This window comes from Peromyscus californicus, unplaced genomic scaffold (assembly GCF_007827085.1).
Source record: "Peromyscus californicus insignis strain IS unplaced genomic scaffold, ASM782708v3 Scaffold_10__1_contigs__length_136768540, whole genome shotgun sequence".
NCBI lineage: Eukaryota > Metazoa > Chordata > Mammalia > Rodentia > Cricetidae > Peromyscus > Peromyscus californicus.
In genome coordinates this window covers 94,755,129-94,774,519 of record NW_026294391.1, presented here as the reverse complement: position 1 = coordinate 94,774,519, position 19,391 = coordinate 94,755,129, and the positions used below count along the sequence as shown (strand labels likewise).

General features: G+C 36.3%; 1 non-coding gene across 1 annotated transcript; it reads right to left on the bottom strand.

Moving 5' to 3' along the window:
• Positions 1–1,447: 1,447 nt before the first annotated feature.
• Positions 1,448–1,554, bottom strand: LOC128118413 (U6 spliceosomal RNA). Its single transcript, XR_008221198.1, has one exon. It is a non-coding gene; the product is annotated as a U6 spliceosomal RNA (small nuclear RNA).
• Between the last annotated feature and the right edge of the window lie 17,837 nt (positions 1,555–19,391).

Sequence of the window (19,391 nt, the reverse complement as noted above, 5' to 3'; positions counted from 1 at the left end):
TGCCCATGAAGACTTTAACTCTCCATGTGGAAACTAAAAGTTTTAAATTTGGGGAATTTCAATTCCTTGCATCCACCTCTGCCTCTCCAATTTGAGGAGCAGCAATTTTTCCTATGACCTCAATTTTATAATGGAGCTAAAAAGTTGTTGATTCTTTTATTTTTTCTTAGTTTTTTACTTCTTATTTAGATAGAGTGGAGAGTCCCCAAATTTTTAACATACGTATAAGTAGCTTAAAACAAATAGGGTTCTAATCCACTGTACATTACTGCTTCCAACTATTTTTGAACTATTGATGGGGTTGTAAAGTCTTTTTCCATACATGATATTGACATTCATGAGAAAACAACTCTAGCATTCAAGAAGCACATTGGTAAACAATTCACAATTCCTTTGCACATTTTCTTATGCATTAGAGATCCTTTGTGTTACTTAACAGTTATTTTGTTAATAGACAATGTTACTAACTTCTTGTTGTTTTTAGATAAGGTTTGGCTATATAGTCCAGCCTAGTTTTGAACTTGTGATCTTCCTGTCTCAGCCTGCCCGGGACTGGGCTTACAGGTATGTGTGTCATCAACATGTGCCTCTCCAATGTTCACATGTTTTGATTGTTATGTAGGACAAGCATGAGACTTCCTAAGCCAAGAGGCTTTTCTGCGGTTCAACAGAAACTGGCTGCACCTTAGTCATGCTTTTCTTGTCTACAAATGTGTCTTTGCAAGCGAAAATCACGACTTCAGAATGACTTCGTTTGTAGTGGGAAAAAGTCAGCAACTTCTTGGGTTTTGAGTGCTTATAGAAACTGTTTTCTTTTCCTTTAGACACTTAGTTTCCATTATACTTGCCCCACTGGGCAAGATGATTGTTTTAGAAAGCAGTCTCAAAACATAGGTCAACCTCCATAGTGAGCTATCTGCATCTCCACAGATGTTCCCAATGACCATCTACTATGTATAGGGATGCTAATTAATGGGAATACTTCCTTTTGAGTTACATATTTTGCTGTTAATTCTTTTAGAAGACCTGCAATATTAACAAGACTGGCCTTGTACAAAGATGGCGTAGGCAGCCTCTTGATATTACTTCCGTGACAGTGGCAAGGCAACCTTTGCCAAAAATCTCTCTCTGGCCTGTTCTCTGAAGCTTGAAATCGTTTAATGAGGACTTTGCATTCCCTTTCTGAATCAGAGATAAAGATGATAAATCAGATACTCTTGAGAGAAAGAACTGGACTCCCACAGCATTTGGCTTCCATCTTAGTAATAACATGCAACTATGTTACTTAATAATTCATCTGCTTGCCCTTGTCTACCCCCAAAGGCTCTGAATTCCTTGAGGGCAGTGACTATGCCTCACTCATCTCTGATGCCTCAGGATTTTTGTGAGTCCTGGATAGAAAGGAAACAGTAAAGGAAATAGCAAAGAATTGCATTTTTTTAAATTAAAAAATATGGAACACTTCACGAATTTGCGTGTCATCCTTGCTCAGGGGCCATGCTAATCTTCTCTGTATCGTTCCAATTTTAGTCTATGTGCTGCCGAAGCGAGCACAAAGAATTGCATTTTTAAAATGAATAAATTTATGTTTATGATAAAGTCTAAAGAACTAATAATAAGCCTTTTCTTAGGAATATGGATGTAGGAAAATACTATGCTATACAAATACCATAACAAGATATATGGATAGAATAACAATGATCATGACTACACATTGCTCAGTGCTAAAGACTGTCATCTTTTCCTGCTCACTTACTCTTCAATACACTATTTCTGCTGCTCTTGATTTAAGAAAAATGGGAAACTTCCCTAAATGTTTCATTTGTAAAGAAACTAGAAAAAATTAGCTGAGTTTGCCCTCAAGGACTGGGCTTTGCTACTCTCTTAGAAAATTACCTCTCATTGCAGGAAGTGATTTGTGGAGACTAACGTTAAAGTCCAACCTTGTATGAAATGAAAACGTGTCCACATTTCAGACTCATCATAGGGAAACTCAAACCCCGGCCAAGCTAGTTGAATCTTATGTTCTGTCTTTAGAATATGATGCATATTAAGTAAGCTACATGATTATAAAAATCAGGCAGGTTGATGATATTTTTACGCAAACCAAGGCAAATAAATAGAGGACGTAGCATTGTCAGTAATTAAGAATTTAGAAAATACTCTGATCATTTTGTAAGGTTCCATCAAGGACCTGCCATGTATTAGGCTTTGCTCTCTTACTGGGCTTTACATGGTAAAGGAAACCAACAAAGTCTCAATCCATGTGTGAGCTCCCGTTTTCCTAAGCCTGAATTGAAAAGATGTGGTGAGGGATGGACAATGTGACAGTAATGTTTGTGGTGTACATCACATGTTAACAAAATAATAGTGTTGGAATTTAATTATTTTATCAAAAGAGCTGTAACTAATCAACTTAATTATGTCAGCAGGAACCAGTCAAGAAGTCAGGAAGACCACACAAATTTTAATGAAAGTCTACTCTAGACAAAGGAATCAGTTCCTTACTATAACTTCAACTCTTTATACTGTCTACTGGAAGCTTAGCTTCTGATTGTGGCCCTTTCATTAACCTCCTGGGAGACTGAAGGGAATAAGTTGAACTCTATGTATCCCTTTCTTTAAATGCAATGTAAGAATAATCATCCCTGATATTTTCATGTCATAAGATGATTTCAATAAAATTTATATTAATAAGTAACCACAATAAAACCAAACATTTAGGCATACATATTGTGATCCATAATAGGTTCTAAGGGATGTGTGTGTGTGTGTGTGTGTGTGTGTGTGTGTGTGTGTGTGTGTATACAATGCTTTGAACACTATGAAGTCAGTGCTACTATTTTCAGTAAGTTTAATTAACTAAATCATACTTAGTTGAAATACTCCAGCTCAGACAGAATAAAAGACTTGTTCTAAATCAGACACATAAAAAGGAGGTGGGGTTCCAAGTCATATCTGTTCAATTCTAGATCCTGATCTATATATAAAAGTATATGCCGGGCGGTGGTGGCGCACGCCTTTAATCCCAGCACTCGGGAGGCAGAGCCAGGCGGATCTCTGTGAGTTCGAGGCCAGCCTGGGCTACCAAGTGAGTTCCAGTAAAGGCGCAAAGCTACACTGAGAAACCCTGTCTCGAAAAACCAAAAAAAAAAAAAAAAAGTATATATTTAGCATAATATGTTGGTGTTAAGAAGTAATGCCTTGCTGTAATAAGTTAATTGTTTTTTGATAACTGAAAACTGAAGGGAAAATAAGAGGGAAGTCCTTATAGGGGAGAGGGATATCAAATAGGATGCCTTGGAGCTGGGACTTGAAGGATGGTAAGCATTTATAAACACAGAGAAGATGACGGTGAGTACTTCAAGCCAGGATGTGTTTATATTATTCACTACCAATTTAGTTCCTTATACATATTGTAGAACAAAACAAGTATTCAATATATAGTTTTGAAATGACTTGATAAAAAGCAAAAACGTGGTCAAGACAGCATGATACCTATTTAGACTGATAAGGATCAAGAAAAAGGAATGTGTCTGTTGGGAAGTAGTACAAGCTAATATAGGTCACAAGTAGACAAAGGAAGTTTGAAGCTATCTCTTGAGACAGTTTTTCATTTACCTAAACCCTCCTATTCCTCTCCAATCCTACAGTCATGACAAAATGAAACAGAGAATTTGCCACAGTGAATTCTAGTATTTCAAGCATACAATTTGTATATAAAATACATTAAGAAGGTTAGGGACTCAGCAGGTAAAAGTGCTTGGTCCCATGCATTATGGTACATGTATACCTACACCACACACACACACACACACACACACACACACACACACACACACACACACACACACACGTTCACAAATGAATGAATAAAACGAAAACTTTTTTGAATGTATGCATCAGTCAGAAAGATTTCTAGAGTTCCCTGCACTTCTTTCATATGAAAGAGGCCATTATTTGTCACGTGACTGATTCAGCCTGGTGAGTGACTGGTTAGACACTTAGGCCCCAATGCCCCACACTGGTGGCTTTTCTTCTTGACAATAAATGTGTCTGTCATTAGAACAAAACCTGTTCAGTGTTAAGTAATGACTTATCTTTTGATAGCAGTTTCTTGGAAAAATGAGTTCTAACTATTCCTTTGCATTTATGAGATCTCACCTATATTAACTTCCACTGAAAGAGAAAGATGATAATTCATTAGGAGCATTACTTACACAAAAATTAAAATCAGCATAGCAAGGTCATTTTTACCCTCAATGTAATCAAGTAAGGAAATTATAAGAAATTCAAAGTGATATATAGATGTAGTAAAATAAACTTCATTTTTAATGAGACTTATTGAAACTACAAAAAACTTCAAGACTATAGTATAATTCCAGAAAAAAAAAGTAAGTCCTCAGTGAAATTTGTCCTTCACTATTGTCTAACTCCAAGTTCTACTTCCTACTCTTTCATGCTTTTCTTCCAAGCAATCCTGAGTCAGAGAAGAGTCAGAAGCATATCTGCTATAAGACACTGATGTCTGATGCTGGCAATACTGCTTACTACTTTAAATAGGCAAGGTGGTTGTAACAGTTCATTACAAGCAGTCTCTTATTTCATCTGTGCAATCCTATGTGGTAGGCATGGAGAGCATCTCACATTCTAAACCTTGGGAAATACAAAGAAACTAAACTGACATAAACAACAGGGTTTGTATCTGAAACCTGACATTCTATCTGAAGCACCTGGGAGCTTAATTGGCTCTTATGCTTAGGATAAACTAGAATCCTTTGGGATGAATTTCAAGTATGAGTCAAGGAGTATAAGAGGACTGGTATTCCAGGACCTTGCTCATGTTGGGTATATACTATCACAAAAGTCTAGGTTGTGACAGCCCATTTGGGTTTGACCTTTGAAATCAACCACATTAATTTTATTGGTTTTGCTGTGATTTGCATATATATATATATATATATATATATATATATATATATATATATGGTAAGGTATGAGTTCATGTTGATTCACCAAGAGTTTGTAAACTAAAGTTATCTTATACTATATTCTCTCACATACATATTTTTATTCTTCTTGGTTTTGTTTTTCTATCTTGATTCCCTGACGTTTTCCTAGTGTAAACTCACATGTAGACAGTGTATTCCCAACAGAAATAAATTATACTGCAATGCCACTATGCAAGGATCATTTCCAGCTAATAATTCCCCGCTAATAATGGATTGAGTTACTCCCAAGTTTATTTCCAACCCAGTCATGAAACCTTAGCCAAAAGCTCTGTCCTTTGTTCCAGACCAAGTCATTTTTACCTTTTGTTATCCTGATTCATCCATAATCTTTGCCATCATTTTCTCTTATTGGAGCTAATATAAAAATCAAATAATTCTCAAACTTTCTGTATGTGGTGTGTGTGTGTGTGTGTGTGTGTGTGTGTGTGTGTGTGTGTGTGTGTGTGTGTTTCAAAACAGGGATTTTCTGTATAGCCCTGGCCTGTCCTGGAACTCACTCTGTAGACCAGGCTGGCCTCGAACTCACAAAAATCCACCTGCCTCTGCTTCCTGAGTGCTAGGTTTAAAGGCATGCACCATCACGTCTGGCTCTGTATGGGATAATTGAGAACTGAAATTTTTAAAACAGATCTCAAACATGACTGGTCTTCAAATGTTTTAAATTGTATCTCTGGATAGCAAGTTCTAAACTGTTTTGAAAGTAACCCAAGAGAATCAGCTAGGCTTAGGAGTATAGATTTTATCCAATGTATTTCCACAGCCCTTGCTTTCCATTTACTGATGCAATGAATTTTTATTAATGGCCCAAAAAACTAAAAGTGGTGAGGTTCTTCCAGCATCTGCTTTCTTCAGTGTGTTATATCCCAGACTGGATCTATTATCTAAGCTTGCAAATAATTTCTTCTCCACACTCTGTGGTGATGATAGGGATAATCTCCATAAATAGCATTTCTTTAACTCTAATTCATGTATCACTGATGTTCCTATGAATGTTAGTAAGCATACTACATTAATAGTCCTAAGAATCCCGTGGACAAATGAAGATGAGAAATGGTGAGCTAAAGAGAGATAAATAAGTTTTCTTAATAGAGTGATTCTCAAAGCTAATAATATGCGAATATTCAAGGTAAATGAGAAAACCTTTTGTACACAACATTTCAAAATTAGCTTGGTTTTGTCAGTATAAACACATAAATTTATCATTTTATCCCATTTAAATATCGCATAATATTAACTATAACCTTGTATCATTGTACAACAGATGTCTAGAACTTTGGCATCTTGCCTGACTGAAAATCTGTACACTGACCAGGAAATCTCCATTTGATCTCTTCGCCTCTGACAGTCATTCCTCTATTCAGTCTAAGGGTTAGACTAGTTTAGATTCCTCACGCAATATTTATTTTTTAAATGATTATGTCTTTTATTACTATTGCCTGAAAACATAGGTTCATGTGTGCCATGACATATGCCAACTTTATGTGGGGTCTGGAGATAGAACTCGGGTTCATAGACTTTTGCAGGAAGTCCGACTACATGTTGAGCCACGTCTCTGGCCGATGTTTGTCTTTTATGTCTAACTTGTTTCCTTTAGCATTGTGTCTTCTAGACTCACAAACATGCAACATATAACAGAATTTTTTTAAGGCTGAAAAACTATTTCAATGGGATAGTTTCTTATCCATGTGGCAGTAAACAGACCCTTCTTTCCTCCTCTTAGCTAGCATAAATAATGATGGCGTGTACATGAGCTTACTAATATGTCTTTGACGTCCTGATTTCAATTCTGTTGAATGCACACTCAAAAATGGAATTTTCTGTACCCTTGACTTTTAGTATTTTTGAGAGACTTTCTGCTCTTTTCTGTAATGATCCCACTATTTGGTTTTTTGTTTTGTTTTCTTGTTTATTTTTTGCTCTGATACGAATTAAATTTGAGCATAAAGTTTCATTTTCCTCTTAGAAGAATTATTAACATTTAGGGGAAATCAGAACAACAAAAGATATAGTTTAGATACATTATTATAGGCAATTTTGGACAAGAAGATGACAGCTTATGAGCTGAGTGCTGCCTTGAAGCATGCCTCCCTATCATAATAATATGCTGCTATAAGATGCTCACAATCACCTAGGGGAGACTGAGTTTAACCATTTAAACTATTCTCACAACGAAAACTGTTACTCAAGGCTTAATTAAGATAAATACTTTATTTTAACAATGTAATGAAATGATACAAAACACATTTGTATTCAGGACCTGTTGGATCTTTTTGTTGTTGTTGTTTTGTTTTGTTTTTGGCTTGTGGTCATTATCCAAGTGTCCATTACCCACATGCCAGACATTAAGACACTGTGAAGTGAAACAAATGGCACACAACACAAATCATTTGCTAGTGAACTGCTTTAAAATTAGTCCCTACTCAAACAGGGACTTCTTGCTTGCTGGGTATCTATGTTGGCTATCTCATGGCTGACTTTTGATATTGTCAGAAAACATAATGGGAAAAAAAGCACCAGGAAAGGGAAATAGAAATTTTTGGAATCATTCAGTAGCTCAGGAAGTAGGCATGAAGTCTTGCATTCATCCCTTCGTACCTCAAAAAGAAAATGAGGAGAAAATGAGCAAGAACTAAACCAGGATAGACACAGCAGAAGGAAGAAACTATCTGAACCTAGAGAGAGTAAGAGAGTAGTTTTTGAAAAAATTCATGAAGTCCTTGACATTTTCATCTCTTTAAATATTTTGGTCTGAGAATATTGACCCAGTATTGGTTAATTTTAAAATTTATTTTCTTAATTTTTAGTTTCTAGCAATTGAAAATTGGAATATTATATCATTTTTATGATTTTAATTGACTTGTGTATATTATTACCAATCAAATAGAACAATTTCTTTATTCTGCATTTTCACAGTTATTTTAGAAAAGAACAGATTCACTTGGAGGCTTCTTTATTTACTACAGTTTACAAATATTCTAGACAGTCACACTTGCCAAATAAGCAGGGTAGCAAGCTACTCCTTTTATCTCCCGTTCCAGATGTGGTCCTTGGCATAGTACTTAACCATTAGTTGGTATACACACAAAAAATTAAATTACCTTGAATCCCTCCGCCGAAGAATCACAATCTTAGCCACATTTATTTTCCAGGCTAGGAAAATACAAAGAACTCAAAACGGGATTTACTTGTTCTTCACAGAAAGGGAAGCTTGTAGATATGTTGAGACAAGATGTAGTCACTATGAGCACTTTGTGGATGCCACAACATATGAAGATGGAATCAGTGGCCTCAGACTAAGGTAATTACATCTGGGACTAAAGTACATAATTTGTTAGTTAAGATTAATATTAGAGGTCAGGCACAGTGGTGCATGCGTTTAATCCTAGCACTCTGTAAGCAAAATCAGATGGATCTATGTAAGTTAGAGGCTAGTCTGGTCTACATAATGAATTCTAGGCCAACCTGGGATACATAATGAGACACTGTCTCAAAAAAATTAACATTGTGCATATGATCTATATTGGAAACATTCTAAAGTTTATCATGTAGTTTTTATCTTAAGACAGTCATGTTTTTACAAATATGTGCAGTCTCAATATGCTAAACTATTTGTTATGATTCATTATTAATATTATTGCTAATTATTAACTATTTTGAAATGATTTCACTATTTTTCTTCTTTTCAATTAATATAGGTTTGCTTATTCATTTGTTTTCTTTTTTAACACAAAGTTTCATGTAGTCCTGATCCTCCTGCCTCAGCTTTCTAAGTCTACGATTACAGGTGTGACCATGATGTCTGGCTAACAACTGTTTATTTAAAGTTTCTGATTAATTTACTATCTATTTTGTTTAAATATTTTTATTTGGGGAGAGATTTTATACCTGGATACTGTATTAACCTCATTTCCAACCTCCCCTTGCCAACTCACCTTTCTTCTCCTCTACTACCTCACAAATCCATGTTATCTTCCTCTTTAATTATTATGGTTACACACAACACCAGCACAAAAAGAAACATACTATAGTATTCTTATGAAATGTCAGAAATAACTTTTCTATCAGCAGGCTAAACATGCTGATTGTTACATTTCCTTAAGAGTTTCTTCCTTTGAGGAGCGATCATGATCAAAATTCAAAATAGTCGAGTAGCTGAATACTGGGAATACATTTACATCTACAAGTAGAGTTTCCTTTATTGATAAGCTTACAAAGGCATGATCTAAACAACAGAAGAAGCTGTAACACAAATTTCTAAATGGTCTTATTAGTTAAAAACCCAGAACCAGAAATTGGGGTGAATACTGAAAGTTCAGAGAAGCAGAACAAGCCACAGTCAACCTCACCTCACCAATTCCTCAGCTTATCCTGTTTCCTCAGACTGGAAGCCTCTGAGTCCTCAACCAAAAGTGTCTCTACTGAGCAGCTGCTAAAAAGCCTAGAAGCTTAAAAGCCTCTAGTTCCTGGTCCTTACACCTTATATACTTTTCTGTTTCCTGCCATCACTTCCTGTGATTAAAGGTGTATGTCACCATGCCTGGAGGTTTCCAGTGTGGCCTTGAATTCACAGAGATCCGGATGGATCTCTACCTCCCAAGTGATAGGATTAAAGGTGTGTATGCCATCATTTTCTGGCTTCTATGTCTATCTAGTGGCTGTTCTGTTCTCTGACCCCAGATAAGTTTATTAGGGTGCACAATGTATTGGGGAATACAATATCACCACAAGAAGCCTTTTGCATTCAGCAGACTTGATTATACCTAATCCACTGTTACGACCAGACCTTAGAGGGCTTATCATTAGCAAATAGTGCCTACACAAAAGGGAAAGTAGACAAAAACAATTCACATATTTTTATCCATCATTGATACACTCTAAAGAGGAAGATAATTTAATGATTAAAAAGAAACAATGATCAAAATTGTTTCTGCCTTCAACAAACACTTGACAACTTCCTTCATTAAATATGTAGGGTTTTTTGTGTGTAGGTGTCTACATAGAACATTCTACTAAAATACTAGTTCCTGATTTCAAGATATACCTCATTAGAAGAGTGCTTGCCTGGTATGGCTATAGCCCCAGGTTCAATCTCCACTGTAAATAACTAAATATCAGTTCTCAATTTTGTTTGCTTTCAAGAAAAAAGATTATTGCTACCCCCTCTAATATACTTCTGCGTCCTCTCAATCTAGCTACATATACTTGGTTGCTACAGCATCATTTAGTGAGCGACGAACTATTTACCTGCCATATGAAACTGGTATTTTGAGATGATTTATAGACAGATGGGTGTAGTTGGTTGTTTTTACCTCTTTACTCTTGGGGGGGTGCTCCCAAATAAATACACAGAGTCTTATTCTTATTTATGAATGCCCAGCCTTAACTTGGCTTGTTACTAGCCAGCTTTTCTTAAATTATCCCGTCTATCTTTTTTGGTCTCTGGGTTTTTACACACACACACCCACACACACACATACACACACACACACACACACACACACACACACACACACACACACACACACACACACATATATACCTTTCTTCTTACTCTGTGACTTGCTGGGTAGCTGGGTGTTTGGCTCCTGGAGTTCTCCTCTCCTTCTTTTCTCACTCCTCGATCCTCTCTTCGCAAATTTCTTTTTCTGTTTATTCCCCCTGCCTGCCAGTCCTGCTTATCCTTTCTCCTGCCTAGCTATTGGCTGTTCAGCTTTTTACTAGACCATTAGGTGTTTTAGACAGGCAAAGCAGCACAGCTTCACAGAGCTAAATAAATACAACATAAAAGAATTTGACATACCTTTGCACCATTAAACAAATATTCCACAGCATAAATGAATGTCTTCAACTAATATTCCACAACAGATGGGTACCTAGAAAGTTATAAATTTTCAACACTGTTCAAAGCCCTTATGACAACAGAACATTATTTAAATTATCTCTTCCACAGGGTTTCCTAACATCTGATATTTATGTACATGTTTCATCTATGGAAAAGACATCCTGGATTTGAAGCAAGGAGTATTAGAATTGTCCCTCTTTTTTACTTTTCTGTGAAAATAAAATCCTAAGAGGAATATCTGTTTATTGTGCCTCACATTAAAGAGAACTATCATTTATCAAGCTCATGTCCTGCAGAGCACTAACTCCCACACCTTTCAATCATGTTTAGATATTCAGCCCCAGTCCGGTTGGAGCCACTTCCCCCCAACACGAAGGGTTCCTGGACTGTTGGGAATCATGAGAATACAAAATCTGCTGAGTGATCACCTTGAATATCAGTCTCATCTTGTCTCTTCTATTATCTGTCATTTCAGCTGCTTACCAATTGTTAAAGCATTCACAAAAATTCAAAATAATGGTACTGGAAATCAGTGAACAAATACAGAGGTTGTATAAATTGCTTTTTTTTTGATGAAGCAGAAGATATTTTGTCTTCTTAGTTCAGGGTGTTCGGCTCAGTTCTGTGAAGCTCTAAAACAAAGGAAATAAAATAGACCAAAAATCCTTCTACTGATCTTAAACAAAGAAAACCCAAATGTTTCTCATTTTTATGATTGTCCAAATTGTCAGGCTCAGACTTCATTATCAGCACACAGTGTTTATCTTTCTAGATAGGAAATTGCAGGTAGTTCCTGAAGCTCATTTAATTCTAAGTCTATATTTTAAATCCCTTTAGGTAATAGGTCTTTATGTATAACTACTACTTTACATAGTCTGCAGTACAGTGTACTTTATAATAGTATTGATTGCTGGAAAATAAAAGAATAATTTAAGGATTTTTTTCAATGTGTGGAAAATGCTTTGAGACTGATACAATGAAGATATCATAGTCAGGGCTTTAATTCAGTTGATATGCAGTTATAGTCTTCAAATTTTTCAGGGTTTGTGATCTTGCCTTTGACTTTTGGTGACCATTTTGTTCTAGTTGTTAAATATTTTTAATATATGTGTTGATATACGATGTCATATTATTTGGGGGTAAGAAGAAAATAGACATTAGGGTGTGGAATTGTGATTTTTCAGAAATCAAGGTGTCAAGGACATGAAATATCAATAATGTTATTTTTTAAAAGTGAAAAAGGAGAGAAGTCAAAAGTACACAGGCTATAGAAGGCTGACTTTGTCTCCAGCAAAGAGTTTGCACACTTTGACATTCATCACATACTCTAGATCAGCTTAGATTCAGTTAACTCTTTTTTGCCCATTAGCCTACTCCCATACCTGTATACACTACTGTGTAATGTCAAGTCTAGACTGCTACTCCAGGAATCACTAAAGGTTCCACTTTGTAATAAGCAAGGCAAATTTCTCTAGTGTCAGAGGAAAGGTGTATGAATAGAATGCTGGAGCTATATAAGTATTGCTGCTTTGATGACTAAATGAAATCAAATATACATAGAGATTCTATTTGACATTGAAATACCAGACTCCTAAATATTACTAGGTCCCAAACAAATGCTATTTTAATTTCTCTTATCTTACTAACTTCTCTAAGATCAACACTGAGCCATCTTTCTAGACCTTCTGATGCCATATTCATTTACTCATTAGCAAATATATATTGATTACTTCCCACGAGCTGGATTATGTGCTGAGAATGTGAATGCACATATTGATAAAACTAAATCTTTGCCAAAAAGACTTCTCAACCTAGTCATCCTTGATTTCTCTGTAGAACTATTTAAAAGGTAGAGTTACTAAAATCTTCTAAAAAGAGCCTCTCCAATCCATTTTGTCTGGTCTTATCTATATGACCCTTCCCTTCTGGCTATTTTTTCTAACTCCATAATGTGATTTTTCTCTAAGATTCAGACTCATGGTATTTTTTTTTCTTTCTGCAGTCTCCCTAAAGTGGCCCTATGATTTTAGCCTGCATTTTTCCTCAATTTTCTTCACTCTACAATTCAATGACTGTCCTAAAAGGCCAACACACATTTGAAACAAATTGCTTGTAAAAGGCACAAAACACCTAAGAAGAATCAGTTCTGGTATTTTTTTCCTATAGCACAACAGGACAGTTGCTTAGAATAACTATTAACATATTTCAAAATAATCAATAAAGAATGCAGAACAGCAAGCAAGTCCTAATGTGAAAGTGATTGATGTTTGAGGACAAGAAAATGTTTATAATATGAAGTAGATATAAAATGTTCCTAAACGCTAACTTGTTGAAAAGCATATTCTCAACCTTTTCACACTATTAATAGCTGATTTGATCAGGAGAACACTAATATTGTCAATGAACTGAACCACTGATAAGCTCACACTGTATGTCATTCTAGAGATGTACCCTAGCTGTAGGTCATTGGAGTATGTATTTGAAGGATTTATTTTGTTCCTGATGCACCTTTCCTCTCTCTTACCATCTCCCTTGCCCCTTCCCTGCTTCCTGGATGCCATAAAGTAATTTTTCCTCTGTCATATCCCTCCCATCATGATGCTCGGCTTCACCACAGGTCCATGGTGATGGTATCAAAGGACCACAATTTCTCTAAGACATTCTGTCATAGCAAGGGAAAGCTGATGAACACAGTTTGTTAGACAATTTGGGTTTTTAGACATTATATAAATTTACTAAATTATGGTAGTGTACCTTATAAAGATGTACAAATACTACATCTCATTTTAAATTTTAAGAGCAAAAGCTAAAACTGGATAGTTTCATAGTATGTGTTACCACTCCAGTAAATTTAGGCTATCAAAACCAGACTCATCTCATTCCAGTCAGAATGGCTACCATCAGGAAAATAAATGGCTGGAGATATGATTCAGTGACTAAAGGCCCACTACCAAGACTGAGGGCAGAGTTTAATCCTAAGGACTCACATGGAAAAAGGAGAAACTGGAGTCCTGCACATGGTCCTCGGACCTCCACACTATGACGTGTGCCTTTCCCCACATGAATACATAACTAAATGTACTGGAAATTTAATTAAAGAATGCTTGAAGGGGTTCCTTTTTATAAAGAAAAGAAAAATCCATACTTTAAGGTATCATTTCTGATTTGTTATGAAACAATAAGAAGTGGATGGCTTCGATCACAACACTTGTGAGTCTGAGGCCAGTTTGGTCTATATATTGAGGTCCAAGCCATCCAGAGCTACATGATAAGATACTGTCTCAAAAAAAAAAAATAGCATGCCTGAAAACTAGCAATGGTTTCTTAGCCATGCCTGGTAGTAACTTGTCTAAAAAGAAATAAATACAAATTTAAAAAGAAATGGCAACAAATGCTGACAAGCATGTGATTGTTGGTGGGAGTATAAGCATCTGCAGCCACCATGGAAATCAATGTGGAGTTGTTCTTTAAAAAAAATTAAATAGGATTGTTACATGATTTTACCACTTCAGGGCATGTGTCCAAAGGACATCATAGCTTACCAAAGAGATACTTGCACATCCATGTTCATTTCTGCTCTAGTCACAAACTAAGAAGTGGAATCAGCTTAGATATCCATTAACAGATGAATAGATAATAAAAATGTAATATATATATATATATATATATATATATATATATATATATAAAACAGAATTTTATCTAACCCTAAAAATGAAATTTGCAGGAAAATGGATGGAACTGGAAAATACTGTATTAAGGATCAGAAAGACAAATACATGTAGCAAATTCTAGCTTCTAATTTTTATGTATGTGCATTTATGAGGGAGTGATTATGTATAGCAGCCAGAAAATACAAAAGGGGTGCATGAAAAAGGAAAAAAGAAGTTGTATGGAACGGGGCGGGGGAGTATAATAGAATACATGGTATAAAGTGGAAGGAGGAATATTAGAGCTGAAAGTGCATTGGGGAATATGTACATATATATATATATATATATATATATATATATATATATATTTTAAAAATTAGACTACTGTCAGTATAAACAAAACATCTCTTCAGACTTCCATCTATCTTCAAAAATTTAAGTAGTAATGAAACTATTCATTGTGTACTATAGCCCACCATTATTATAAAATCTCAAAGGTTTAATATCATAGATATTCCATGATAACCTAATGGAATGGATATCATTACCAAAATTTTACAAAATAGAAAACTGAAACACTAAAAAAAAAATAGCTAAATAGTTATCTATATGAAATCAATAGAAGGTAAATGAGGGAGAAAAGCTTTAAATTCAAACATATAAGGTAGAAATATTAATGACCAGTAATCAAAATCACAGAAATGTGAATGCTTCAAAAGTTAATGCTCCATAATGATTCATTTTCCATTAGTCTGTTTTGTTAAATGTCAAGGCCATGATGCTCCAATGGCTAGAGTTATGAAAACTTGATGGGAGATGGAAAATTATGGCCCTTGTCTTTTTTAATGGGTACTAGGTAAGCTATCTAAATACTTCCTTTATTGAACAAGGTTACTTACTGTTAGTTCATCCATGCACTCATTTGTATACTACACATCTGTTTAAATTCTTCTTACAAAACTAAATGTAAGCTCAATCTGCAATTTGTCATAAAGACAGAGAAACAAACAATTGAAGAGTTGGAAACTCTTTCATGAATACTCCGTTGGTGCTTTTGAATTTCCATGGCCAATAACTACTTTGGCACGGTAATCACTGTCTGTACTTGTACCCTTTGATCATAAGGGCATTAAGTCTTTCTTCTCTGTGTCAATGCAAGTAGTGACACATGAGCCTAACAAAAAACATGAAGACATGAGCCTTTTTTCTCATAGGAACAAGAGAAGAAACACATTGAGTTTTATCCAATCTATGTATGTCACACACCCCTTCTGTACCAACAAAAGCCTCAGGGAATAGATCAGGGCGAACAAACATACCTTGATTCATCTATCATGTACAATGATGACAAATCAAATCAGCGACACTCCAAATGTCAAAGGATGCCCACAAAGAGACATCACAGCAATTTTTTTTTTGCCTTCAGCAAAATAACAAACTAATTATATCATTTAGGTTTCCATTCAGGCTTTCCTTAAGCATCACCCCAAACCCCTCTGTCATTTTCTTCTTATTCTATGTATCTTCTTTTTTTCTCCTGTCCCTGTGGCCCCCTGCCAAATTCCGAAGAAAAGTTCTTTAAAAGAAAACATATTTTGATCATTCATTCACTAAGAAACATTAACCCCTACTATATGCTACTCACTGTGTTAAGTGCTGGGTATGCAATTGGTTGCAAAAACATGGAGTGCTTTCTTTGACTGGAGCTTTTCTCACTGCTCTCTTAGCAGAATACCAAAGACTGGGTGTTTTCAACAAGAAGAATTTCCTTTTCACAGTGTTGGAGGCTGGAAGTCCAATATTCAAGTTCCAGCTTCAACCTGGGTATATGGTTGAATAGTAGAGCACTTGCCTGGGTTCCATTCCTCTCACCAAAACAAAACAAAACAAAAAAGTACCAGCATGGTTAAGTTCTGGTGAATGATGAAAGGCCTGAACATGGGCTGGTTTACATGTTTTCCTCATTGTATCCTCATAATGTAGAACACAACACAAAGCATGTAAGTGTCTATATTTCTCCTTACAAGGGTACCAATAATGTCATAAATACCTCTAAATCCATGACCAAATTACTACGAAAACACCAACCTTCTAATACGAACACATTGGAAGTTAAATTTTCAACATATGAATTCTAGAGAGACACAAACAGCCAGTGTTTAACAACTACCATCTCAGGACTCTACAACCTTATCAGAAGAGAAGCATCCTGTTTCTACTTTACTGATTCTTACATCAGATTTTTTCTTTTCAGCTTTTGTTTTTGGTTTGTTTGTTGTTTCTGAGACCCGGAGATGCTGTTTCTTGAAATGCTCGTCAGAGCTTAGTCCAATTTTAGGTTTATGCTCTGTCCTTTCGTTAGCACCCTCTCTCATATCTACAGTATTCTACTCTTCTGGTTTTTCTGCTGTTATCTCATCAGTGGAAATCGAATCCATGCCTCTGCCTTTAGAAAAATCTTGCCGTTACATTGACCATTTTTCTGTCTTGCTCTTTCATATTGATTTCATTTCTCCTTTCACTCTTCTTGGCTCACCCTCTTTGACCTTTATCCAGGACCCTTTAAAACTCTGGGTATTTCCCAAGATACTCTATGATAAAGCCTAAAAACACATAATGTATTTTTATCTTTTTTTGCCAGTCTGGATATGGAATCCAGGACATTGCGCATACCAGGCAAACACTCTATCACTGAGCCTCAAAAATATGTTTCTTAATGAACTGTGCATATTTTCCAGACTTCCTGAATTCCAGGGCTGCCAGACCTATTATGGAGTCCAGCTTGCCCAACCAGAGAAACCTATATCAGTGATAGCATCAAAGTCCCTCAAAGCCTGTTCATCTTTTCTGGAATGTAGGAATTCTCTCCAGTAGTCAGACTGCTAGAAAACATCATTTTCTGGGTCATTTCTTCTTCGCAGTCACCATTGTTTCTGATCAAACACCTAAGCTTACTGAGTTTGGAATGTCAAGGCTTTTCTGCTTCTGACTCTCCCCAAAAGATTTTGCAAATGTCTCAGTTTTGTGTCATAAAGAGGCCAAAATGCCTCCGTGGAAGACTGTCTCTAGTCCTCCAATGTCCTCTTTATATATTAAAATGTACCGTAGGAAAGGTGAATCCAATATCAAAGAAATCTAGGTTTTCCTTAGTCTGCCATTGATTCGCTTACAGAATAAAGACAAGTCATTTACAGCAGGCCTCAAGTAACTTACAGGCAAGATGGTAATGCCGTTTTAGATAACAGTATGGTTGTTTCTTGTTTACGATGTCTACAAATGAAATCAATTTCCATAGCCTCTTAATCCAGGAGGTAGACAGAGTTCTGTGCCTATTTTATTTTGCCTGAAAAGCCTTCAAATGTTCGTGGTTTCCCAGACCATTCTTGCTTGTTTTGGAGAGCTTGTCTAGAGCTCTCCAAAACAGATAGACAAGAGTAAAAGGCTGGCTTCAGGTGTTTCTGTTTTATGCTTAGATACAGTGGAATTCCAGCAAAGCAGCGATAACAGTAGTCAGTGTCGTGGAAACGACCTATGGAGGCTATACTAATGCCAAATAATCGAAAGGCAGCATTGCCATTAAAGGATCTCGAAGTGGAGAGGCCTCTGTGTGGATGGTTTTCTCCTGTTAATTAAACAGCTACTCCAGGAGCAGGAACTCAGCTGCCGTTCCCTCACACACTTAAATGATTCCTCATAAACTGCAGCGCTTGAACGCCAGCGCTATGAATATCTAAAATGGGACTAAGTGAAAAGTGGATAACATTTGCTTGACATTGTCATTGGCCTTTCTCTAATGTCAGAGATGGATTTGCATAATTATGCTGAAAGCTAGGAAAATGTACCCAGCAGGAAGCTTTCTGGCTGGTGGTAGGTTTTAGTTCTACTCCAGCTGTGACTCTCAAGATGAAGAAAATGTCTTTTCAGAAAAATGAAGAGAGTGTACCCTCTCTGAGGCAGTGTACTAACTGCTTAAGGACAATTTGCTTTGCATACTGATTTCCCAGGTCTAATTAAGATAGGCCTGATAAGCAACTGATTGACTGAACAACCTTGTGCTCAGTATGAAAAGGGCTTCAGAGAGGCCAGAGTCCAGGCACTGTTACCTCATAAACCTCTTCCTGATTAAAATTCTTTTAAGCTGGCCAGATGCCTGATAGGAGCCAAACTTCTAAAGACTGCCACTGTAACAGGTGTGGAGCTGTGGTGCAAGCTTGTCTTTCAAGGTCGCTGCAGTTATAAAATGTCTCTTTTGAAAGTGTCTACAAGGGAAAATGCTGAAGCCACTAAGGCCTCTCCAGAGATCTCCTCCCTTTACGTATTCCACCAGGACCTCCCTCATACTCTTTCCACACGGGCTTTCTGGGTTTCCCTTCTGCTTCCGTAAATGACTTGAAATCATTACTTCTATTTGGCTTGAAGAAACATTCATTCTTTCTTTCCTTCCATCCTTCCTTCCTTCCCTCCTTCCTTCCTTCCTTCCTCCCTCCCTCCCTCCCTCCCCCCTTCCTTCCTTCCTTCCTTCCTTCCTTCCTACCTTCCTTTTTCTTTCTACTTACATTTATAAATAAGTTTGTCTTATAATTATTTACAATAACATGCAAATATTTGGGCTATATTATTAAGAAAAAGAATGCAAAGAGTAAAATTCATAACCTTCTGGAATGAATCCCCAAGTGACGGAGATCATTCATTCCTGTTGCAGCTGACTCACACAGATACATATTGCCCAAGGCAGTAAACTCCTGCACTTACGAAATTCTTGCGTTTAGATCAGCAGTACAGTCAGTTTCCCCAAGCAGTGTTTTCACATAGACCTAACAATATATTGTACACTGAGCTTTTGGAAATTACAATTTTTTATATGTTTGTGGTTCACTAGTTCAT